The following is a 10,274-nucleotide window of genomic DNA, read 5'->3' as shown; positions in this document are numbered from 1 at the left end:
TTTTCTGTTCTTGTTCTTTATTTTGCTCTGCTTAATTGTATTTACTAATGGTTTAATTAAAAAACCGTACACACGCGCGTACGCGCGCGCACACACACACACACACACATCTTGTTGCCACAGCTGAAAATTGCTTCGTATTAAGTGATAAACCACACATCGTATACACTCATTGAACAGAGATTGTGAAAACAAAATGCATATTTCTTGCTAGAAATGTCACTAAAATGCATTTTAATGCATAAAGTATCTTAAAATATGACATTTTACATGGAGAATAAAGCAGCCGCCATATTGTGTGCTATCACAGCCTAAAACTTAAAGTCACGTGACCTAAACCCTTCCCGTCAAAATCTGAAGAAAAGGGATTTGCATTCAAATCCATGGGCAGACCCTTTCTGTCTGCTATTGACGAGAAGGGGGTACCCTAGACGTAGGATGTGGACGGCAGGGGGCAATGACCAAACGGCAGTATATGACGAATAGGGATGAGACTGTGTTGATCAAACATTTGACTGACATTTGGCAGTTTTTCTGTCTCCTCGCTCGTGACAGCCAGAGCCCGAGAACTTCATCATATTGGCACAAACGATTAATTGAACTCAAGCATGAACTGATTAGATTTTGGTGGTCAAAGGTCAAGGTCATGGTTACCTCACAAATCATCTCCTGAACACAATATCGCCATATCACTTTGAGAAAATCTCTTCAAATTTTGCACAAATATGTGGACTAATTGTCCACTTCGACTCGAAGATGAAGTGATTAGACTTTGGTGGTCAAAGGTGAAAAGTCAAGGTCACGATGACCTCAGAACACACTTTTTAGCCATTATTCAAGACTAACACAGACAGAGTTGGTTGCACTCCATTTAAGATACTAGTTGCAGGCATTTAACAATGAAGCTCAGCTTCAGATTTTTCTCAGCAGCCAGCAACGCAGTTAAGCTTCAGCTTGGGCAGAAGCAGCAATCCGACCACAATTTCTCTGGAAATTGCATTGTCTAGTTTATCTGTGCAGTCTTTATGCTTAAACACGCTTTTTACTGTCAGATATTTTGTCTTTGTCGGAGGGTGGTAAGAACTTGGTAAATTTGGGTGTTGAAAATAATTCTCTGTCCTCGCTCTATGCTCTACTTGAATAAACAAATATAAAATTAAAATGAACAAAACAAGGTTTATGTAGCCAACTGTCTTGCAGCACCACCTACAATCTATTCCATGCATTTTTATTTATATGAATATTACTTTAATTATTACTTGATAAATGTTGAGTAATATTACACTTCTGCTTCGGATGATCTCTCAGGATGCATCATTAGAAATTACACTACTCTCATGTAATAATTGCTTTATGTTTTACTTACATGAGCAACCCATACTGGAACAATTAGGTTAAAAGGGAGCCACTTGAATACACGTGTTCCATACTGTAGTTACCACCACTTGCCCTGTGCCTGCAGTGGAACTTCCACCAGCTCAACTCTCTGTCCCTCATCATCATGAAAGGTGCATATCTAGTGAAGCTGCACTCGGACCCCCACCCTCAACATTCACATCATCACTCTGCTGGACTTCTAACGTTATAGTAAAGCTGCTGCTCCTGCTGCTGCTCCTGCTGCTGGCAGTGACAGTGCTGCTGACAAAAAGGTCTGTCAACTTCAAACATTTTGAGGCATTACTTGCTAGTGATTTCAGCCTTTTTTCTCTTACCTTCTCAGCCCCACCCTTTTCTTTTCACTTTCTTTGATTTTTTCAGGCAGGACCCATTTTATTTTCCATATACACTAGGACAAAGCCAGTGCTTTTAATAACATCTCCTACCATTTGCACACCAATGACATTCAGTTGTATTTTTCATTTACCTTATGAGCTCATAGACTCTCCACACTGTCTTCAATATTGCTTCTGATATCCTCCAATCAGCAATCAAGCACAACCTCTGTGACATGTCCTCCTCCTGTCTTGGTATGATATTTGACTATTCCATGAGCTGTGATCTCATTAGGACACTGACTAGTTCATGTTTCTGTCACTTAAGAAATGTGGCCAAACTTGAATGAAATGGAGATGTTAAAACTTGCTTTTCTCATCATGATTGGATTGTTGTAACTCTTTTTGGCTGGACTGCAATAGCAGGGCCAACCCTGTAGTCTGGACTGACTGACCGATGATATTTCCACCAGTAGTCAGCTGAGTGTTGAGACCCTGCCTGTGGCTCCTTACCCTTTACAAAAGAGTTCATTTTCAGCTGCATTTCCACCACCAACTCCTTTACAAGTGTGTCTCTGAAGGCAACTCATCCCTGAGTCAGTGGTGTTTACTTTAATGTCTTACAAACAATGTCACTCTGGACTGCAGTTATATAAAATGTTAGCCCAAATGCTCTAACAGTGAACTAGACGGATCATTGCAAAGCTGTTTTCCCTCAGTCAACTCCATTGTTGCCGATGGCATTGTTTTTGGCAGCTGCACCATGTGTTGTCAACGTGTCATGCACTGGTCAGATGGCTGTCTGCAAACACCCAGCGGCCAGCCACCAGAGCACACAGGATAACATAAAAAACACAACAGAATGATATATATGTGTGTGTGTTTGTGGCTTGGCTTGGCTTGGTTTGTAATGCGTAAGCCCTTTCGTCAGTACAGCAAATTGCAAACTATTTGGAACTGCTGCTGGAGATTTTTCAGGAGCTTATCTGTGTCTCCTTCAGTCACGGAGAGAAACATGCATAATTTCTTGTCATCTCCAACATCATTAGCTAACATCCACTGCTCCAGATGCTCCAGATATGAATCAAAATCCTCCTTCGACTCATTATACTCATCCACACGACCCACTTGCATGGCCATCATAGCTTTTCCGATGCTAACAGTTGACACGTGTGTGATTCCTTTACAGAAACTCATTTTCATCTGCACATGACTAGTGTACGGTCCTTTACACAGTCCTTTCACGTAGTGGAATTAAAATCCTTGTCGTCATATGTGATATTCTGGCTGGGACATGAATAATAGGGCAAGGGAGATGAACTTCAACTCACATCTTTACTTAAAGACTTCAGGTTACAGACTGTGCACATGTAGCAGTGAAGCAAAACTACACAGGCCCAGTTAATTTGTTGGCCAACCATAAAGTAACAATCAGTACTGCCTTTCCATGTTAAAGCAAGAACGTGGTGATAATACCACTCTATTACAGTGGGACATTGTGATTGGGTCTAAGTAATAAGCTTGGTGAAAACTGTGGCTCGATGGAGATAGGCAAAAGCAGAACAGAGTAGCAAGTGATATTTACTTTTAACAGTGATGTCCATGGAATTCTATGCATGTTCTTAATGTACCATCCTTTTTATGAACAAAAACCAGCACTAGGTGGAGAGGAACAAGATCATACGGACATTGGATGGCAGCAACAAAGGCGAGGTGTTTACTGAATAACAGAGTGAGGTAATGGTGCTCAGGAGGAACTGCATAGATGAAACAAGGGCAAGAGCAAGTTTTGTGTTGCAATGTATTCGTACAGGAGTGTAACACTTCCCACTCTGTAAGGTTGTGTGCTTTTACTCTTTCACCACAAAGTGGCACCATTGTCCTGCTGCGTGATTCACTCAAATCCACTATTGGTTGTTGAAGTGAATTTCACAATGTGTGCCTTTTAACATGATTTTGTGTGTCTGTTGATGATGATGACGATGATGAAGGTTTCAGTGGGTTTTCATCACACCTCAGCTTGTCTGGTTGTGGTTGTAAAGATAAGGCAGCTCTGTGTGAACTCAGACAGAGAAGAGGCTGACACCTAAGAGATGTGGACACTGAGCAGATACATTCGACTCATCATGAACATCTAAAATCTCTCGGAATGAGAAGTTTGATCCTCACAGCAGACGTAAAACTGGAGCAGTTTACAGGTAAACGGGAGTTTAAACACAGCAATGATTTCTGTAAACAAGGCGAAAATCAATATGTTTCTGTCTTTCTGTCTGTCTGCCTGTCTGTCTCTCTGTCTGTCTCTCTGTATATCTTTCTGTCTCTCTCCCTCTCTGTCTGTCCCTCTGTACTGGCTGTGCTGTCTCTGTCTTTCCTCTGTCTGTCTGTCTGTCTGTCTATCTGGCAGGCTTCAGTGGGACAATATTTTCAGTGTGTTGCCAAAGCAAAATTACAATCATTCAATGAAATTAAATTCTCAAAGAAAAAAAATGTTCATCACACTTTATTTTGCGGTACACTAATAAGCTGAAAAAAGCTGTGCTTTGTATTAGACACTAATAAGACATAAAAAGTTATAATAAATGACATGCCATAGTTTGCATCAAATTAGACAAAACGATAAATACTATCGTCTTTATTAGACATCAAACAAATATAGTTATAGTTAAGAGGCTACACTTAAATTATGCTGCAATTAGCTTAAACTGCATGTAATTACATATTAGATGAAAAACAGACAATACTTAGACTCTATCACACCAAATTATACTCAGCATAATTTGTAGTATTTCCTGAATGCGCTTGGTCATCAGTCATCTGTTTTTGTTCAACAGTGTTGAAATTAAAGCAACCAGCAATGGATCTGGTCTGGAATGAAGCTTTGCCTCCGCTGAGCTTGGGATATTTTTTCTTTTTTATCATTCTGTAACATTACAGCTGTGCCCACTGACACACATGACAAATCTGCCAGGAGAAATATTGAATCATTCCCGGTAACATTCAGTGTGACAAACATCAGTATAAAGCCAGTATATTGTTTCTGTGCAAGTGGCATTAATTTCTATTAATAATTTTTGTCAGATGTTGGAGCTTTTTGCATAGAAATTATTTTAAAAAAAAACAAAAAAAAACGCAGTTTATATCTTCTGTAATTCCCTTTCCACACAAATCCATTATTAAATGTTTCAAATGAGTTAAAATGTTAATCATTATTATTTTTTAAGTCATTTTCATCACTATTAAATCACTACATCAACTTTTGAATACAGTTCTTTATTATTCCTAAATAAAGAAGAGAAAGAGCATCCGACAATTCATACACAGTTTGCTTTAACTCCAGATGGATTCACTTATTTAGGAATTAAAATAACCCCTGACATTGAAAATATTATATCAGCCAATTATGATCCCTTGGTGAAAGAAGTAATAGAAATGTTAGATAGATGGAGCCCTTTGCCTATTTCTATGGTAGGGCGCATAACCCTTTTCTTAGAAATACAATAACTATCTGGTATGGGGCCCATGCCCTGATGAATCAAACTATTACTTTTTCATATTCCATTTGGGGCAATACTGATTTCAAACTAGGGAGGCAGGATATGGGTTTCAAACACTGGATGGATCTTGGGCTTAAAAAAATAAATTTGTTTAACAACTAGTGCAAAAGTATAATCTCCCCAGAAAATTTTTTTTTAAATACCTACCACTGCAACTTTCTGACATTGAACAGTATGAAGTAAATCATTTACATGGCAGGAGACAATTGTCCATGTTTTATAACGTGCTCTTAACAGGTTTAAAAGAAAACTCAGGCTCTTATTTATCTGCCTGGAAGAATGACCTTCAGTTAGACATCACAGTTGAAGAGTGGGAGAAGGCATGCCTCTTGGCTCAAACTCAAACCATAAACACTAGATGCAGATTGTTACAATATAAATGGTTGTTTAGGACATACATTACACCTGTCAAACTGCACCATTTCAACCCTAATATTCCCGAAAGTTGTATCAAATGTAATAACAGAACTGGCACCTTTTTTCGCTGTCAAAAGCTCCAAATATACTGGAGAGAAGTTCTTGGCCTGATTTATAAATTGACTACTACATATATACACTGAAGATTGCCACATAAATGCGAAGAAATGGAAACTAATCAATTTTTGTCTTTTACAAGCCAAACGAGTAATAGCTTTAAGATGGAAGGATTGTGAGAGACCAAACTCTAAACAATGGATCAAAGAAATGTCCTGCACTTTGGCATTAGAAAAACTAACATTCATAGTAAAAGGCAAAGCTGAAGAATTCTATGAGATGTGGACACCTTTTCTACAATTTATGAGTACCTTGACTGCAAATTCATGAGCTAACAAGGCAATGACACTGACACTGACAATGCACAAGACCTGCCACTAATACATTCTCTTTAAATTAGATTAGGTATTCTTCTGCCTTATCCAGTTAATACAGCTAGAGCAAGTTTCTTTAATTGGGACTAGAGAATAGGAATACCTTTTTTTTTTTTAATTGAACTGATCATTATTATTTATTAGTACAATGATAAACATTGTTTATTTTTCTTCCTGTTATTATTACTATTGTTATTATTGTTATATATTTATTTATTTATTTTTGGACCTTTTTTTCCCCCCTCTTTCCTGACTTTGTATATATTGTCTATATTTGAATGTATATGTATAGATATAAGTGTATGTATGTAGGTATGAGTGTACATATGTGTATTTCTTGTATATATATTAGTACTACTTATTTTTTATTTTTTCCTTATTTACTGTTTGGGGGGATGTTATAGGTTGTGTTTGTTTTCAATTTAAAAATCAATAAGCAGAGCATTGAAAAAAAACTAGGTTGCTTTACTGTCTAAACTACGTCTTGTTATTTTTTATTAGTGTACCGTAAAATAAATTACATCATCAGGAGCCTCAGGCATCCCTGGCCCCTGTTTCCCATAAACAGCACATATGAAAAATGTATTGACAGTATGGACATGAGAATCTTGCAGTAGTTAACAATTAAATATTGATTTAAATATTGATTAGTCTGATTGTTTGATTAATTAGGGCCCACTGAGGGTGCGAGGACCTTATTGTATTTAATTTGTTTGTGTTTTCCTTGTTCATAAAAAATAATCTTGGGTCTTGCAAATGGGTTTAGCAAATAGCACACCAGTGCAACAATGATGCTGTATAATCAGCATGTATAGGCCACACCTTTCAGTTAGCGGGATAATCCTGCTCACTGACACTGATTTGAATACATTTGTTAAAAAAATATGACAGAAATAAACTTTAACCTCTGTGTGTAGGAACTCATGAAAAATGGAAGTAAAAACAAAAGTGTATATATTTTTTGTTCAGTGTACATATACTTCCTATATTTTGATAATAACTGGTGAAATTTATTGTGAGTGATGCCATAATATTTTGTTCTTATTCAGCTCTCGTCATTTTCAGGTGCAGCATTTGGTTTGCTCCCAGCAGTTGGTCTATAATAACAACACATCCTACATGTTGAGGCATTAGAGTGTCACTTCCTCAATCCAAGCTGTAGCCAGCAGTCAGGGTGAAGGCTGCCTTTTTTAAATTCAGTTTGAACTCAGACACTCTCTGTCTGACTGTGTCTCATTTCAGTAACCTTAAAATGAATTTATGTTATATGTGCTTAATGTGCTTCTGTTGTGTTATGTGGAAAGGACAGGATTGGTCAACATGATGGTGAGAAACTTGCAGCCTTTCACCTTTGTGGAGGATGGGAGATTCAAAAATGTACATTTTCATTTTGAAAAACATGATAGAGACAAAGTCTAAGGAGGAGAAACAGAAGGCCAAAGAAGACATGCGACAGCTGTCAGATTTTAGATAAGTGAACGTCAGACCATATGATTCATATTTAGCTGTGACCTGCCATTTTGTTGATAGCAAGGAAGAGCTTAACACAGTTTTACTGTGAGTGGGTACATTTCCAGCAGCTGGTATGACAGCAGAGTTTCTGCAGTGAAGTCATCACTCATGGAGGACTGGGGGACTCATGATTGTGCCAGCAGTTTACAACTGAGACACAGTGTATGCATTGCCCATGCGTTAAATTTAGTGGTGAAAAAAGGCTCCAGCTCTTTGTTGATCATGTTGACAACATACAAGATCAGCGCTACTTCAGTGAACCTAACACCCCCCCTCAGAAAATCTACCACACAACAGGTTTACCAGCATTTGTACATGTTGGCCATTGGTTACCTGTGTACCCCTGCCTGCACTGGGCCATGTGTATGGGTTTTTTCATCACTTTTTAGTGTCTCCTGGGAAAAACTTCTGTTATGTTGTGAGTGTTTTGTCTGTTTGCATATATTTTCTTAAGTTGCAGTGCATTGAGGTCGCATGGCCACTATAAAATACTACCAGTTTTAAACACCAGACCCCCTCCCGAAGCACCAGTAATTCACTTCATACATCGGTCATTATGCTGTACAATACCGCCCTAATTTATCTGACCTACAGTATATTGTTGGTTTGTACAGATTCACTATTCACTATGTGCAAGTTTGTGTATGTGCATTTTATTTCCTCTGGTCATGAGTTTCACAAAAGGGAAAATGTTGAAATGTTATCTCTTTTTTTTTCGTTACTTGGAATATGCAGTGGAACAGGTTTATTTATTTATGTATCAATTTGTTTCATCAATTCATTCGTGTATTAATCTATCAATTCATTCAATTTTGCTTCAAGGAGATTCATGTGTTTGTTGGTTGTGAAACATTCGTAACACAGCACTGTCGCTCGCGTTGACCAGCAGAGGTCTCCATCGAGCTGAATGGAGAAATGTGAACCTTTTTTCTGATACAACTGTGTTGTATCAGAAAAAAGGTTTACTGGTTCATAAACCTTCAGGTCACCATCACCAAGACAAACACTCCAGAACATGAAGAGACACATGAGTAAACTCTGAAACTAACAGCAGCTGAACAGAAACAAAGACTGAATACACAGCAAGGAGAGCAGGTGGAGGGAAAACAAGACAAAGACAGGAAGTAAAACGTAAAAAGTAATTTCAAAGTAAAACAGGAAAAAAACAAAGATTCGAACAAAGTCCGTTCAGGGCAGATTGTGACATTTTTCTTTGACTTTGTTAAATTATTACTTTTAGTCTTTTCTTCATTTTTATTTTCAGTTTAGTTTTGGTTAGGTTCCCTTTCAGGCAAACATCTCCCACATGAGAGTGAAGCTGATTAAAGTGAGACTGAGGAACGAACTGTAAATAAGAATTATCATGAAGTTTATTTCTGAATATTTTCCTCTTTTGTCTGATGGTGAAAAAAGTATTATGAACTTTTGAAGCCGATAAAACTGTTAAAGTTAATGAGTGGGGGGAATTCTGATATTGTGATGGAACGGATGTGTTTTGTCTGCAGTGATGAAGAAGATAGTAAAAGCTTCAAACTGTCAGGAATCCTGTCAGATTAAAATATCTGTGTTTGTCTCAAATGAAGCTAAAATAGTTATTATAGTTATTTAGTGTGATAAACTCTCCTCTGTTCTAGAACCTCTGTTTTAAAACCAGAGCGGACACATGGAAAGACTCAAGCACTGATCTACACAAATATCTACTGATCTTTATTATTGATCACTTTATTGTAAACTCTTTTTGTCCCCGTCAGGATCCTGTAGAAATGATGACTCAGTGATGTGGTTGGTCAGTAGTTTGCCTGTCACAGGTTTTGATCTGATCTAGAGCAGATTAGGAGTTCAGCATCAGTTACGAAGGTGATTTCCCCAGTAACAAGTAAAACTGAAGTTACCTTGACAACCTCAGATCCTGCTTTATAGTAAAGACCTCTGGAATCAGACCTCTGGTCTCAGGAGTTTGTTTCAGTAAATTTAAACTGGGGTGTGAACTTCAGCATCTGGATGAAACTGCTGATGCAGAAAGTAGAACTGTCTTTCAGCCCTTCACTCATTTTAAAATGCTGTTCAGTTTTAGTTTTTGCATCCATTTCACATTTTTTTCAAATCTGTGCTCATTCAGTTTGTGTATGTGTGTGAACAACAATGTTAAGACTGAACTATGTTTTAAAGTTTGTCTTTGATTTGTATATATTTTCAGCTGATTGTGTATCAGGCTGTTCATTGTTTACAGTGTACAGTGTACAGAGCAGAGCATTTTATTACAGGTGCCTTTGTAATTGTTTCTTTAAATAAATTTGATCGTGAACTAAATTTGAGTTTGTTGCTTAAGCCAGATGATCTGAAGGGGTGGTGCCCTGTGCCTGTTCATTTATATTGAGAGAGAGGTCTGTATACTCATTATGCTCATTTCCACAATCTGGGCTTGGGTTTGGAGATCAGACCTTTAGCAGGAAGCCTGTGTTACAAACTGGGAGCGACAAACTTTGAACAACCTGGATAAGGTGTAATGAAGAACTCACAGCAGGACATCTCAGCATAGATGCTGTTTCCACTGTTTTTGGACTCAGCTTTCTGACATGGTTAAAAGAAACAACAGTTCACTCTTGGTAGGAAACAGAACATGAACCATTAAGTTCCTCTAAACCTGC

The sequence above is a fragment of the Seriola lalandi genome, unplaced genomic scaffold, assembly GCF_002814215.2.
Source record: "Seriola lalandi dorsalis isolate HSWRI2012SDOR001 ecotype SW California unplaced genomic scaffold, Sedor1 jcf7180002054693, whole genome shotgun sequence".
In the NCBI taxonomy this organism is placed as follows: Eukaryota; Metazoa; Chordata; class Actinopteri; order Carangiformes; family Carangidae; genus Seriola; species Seriola lalandi.
The sequence above is the reverse complement of the archived record's forward strand: the minus strand, read 5'-3'. Positions refer to the sequence as shown.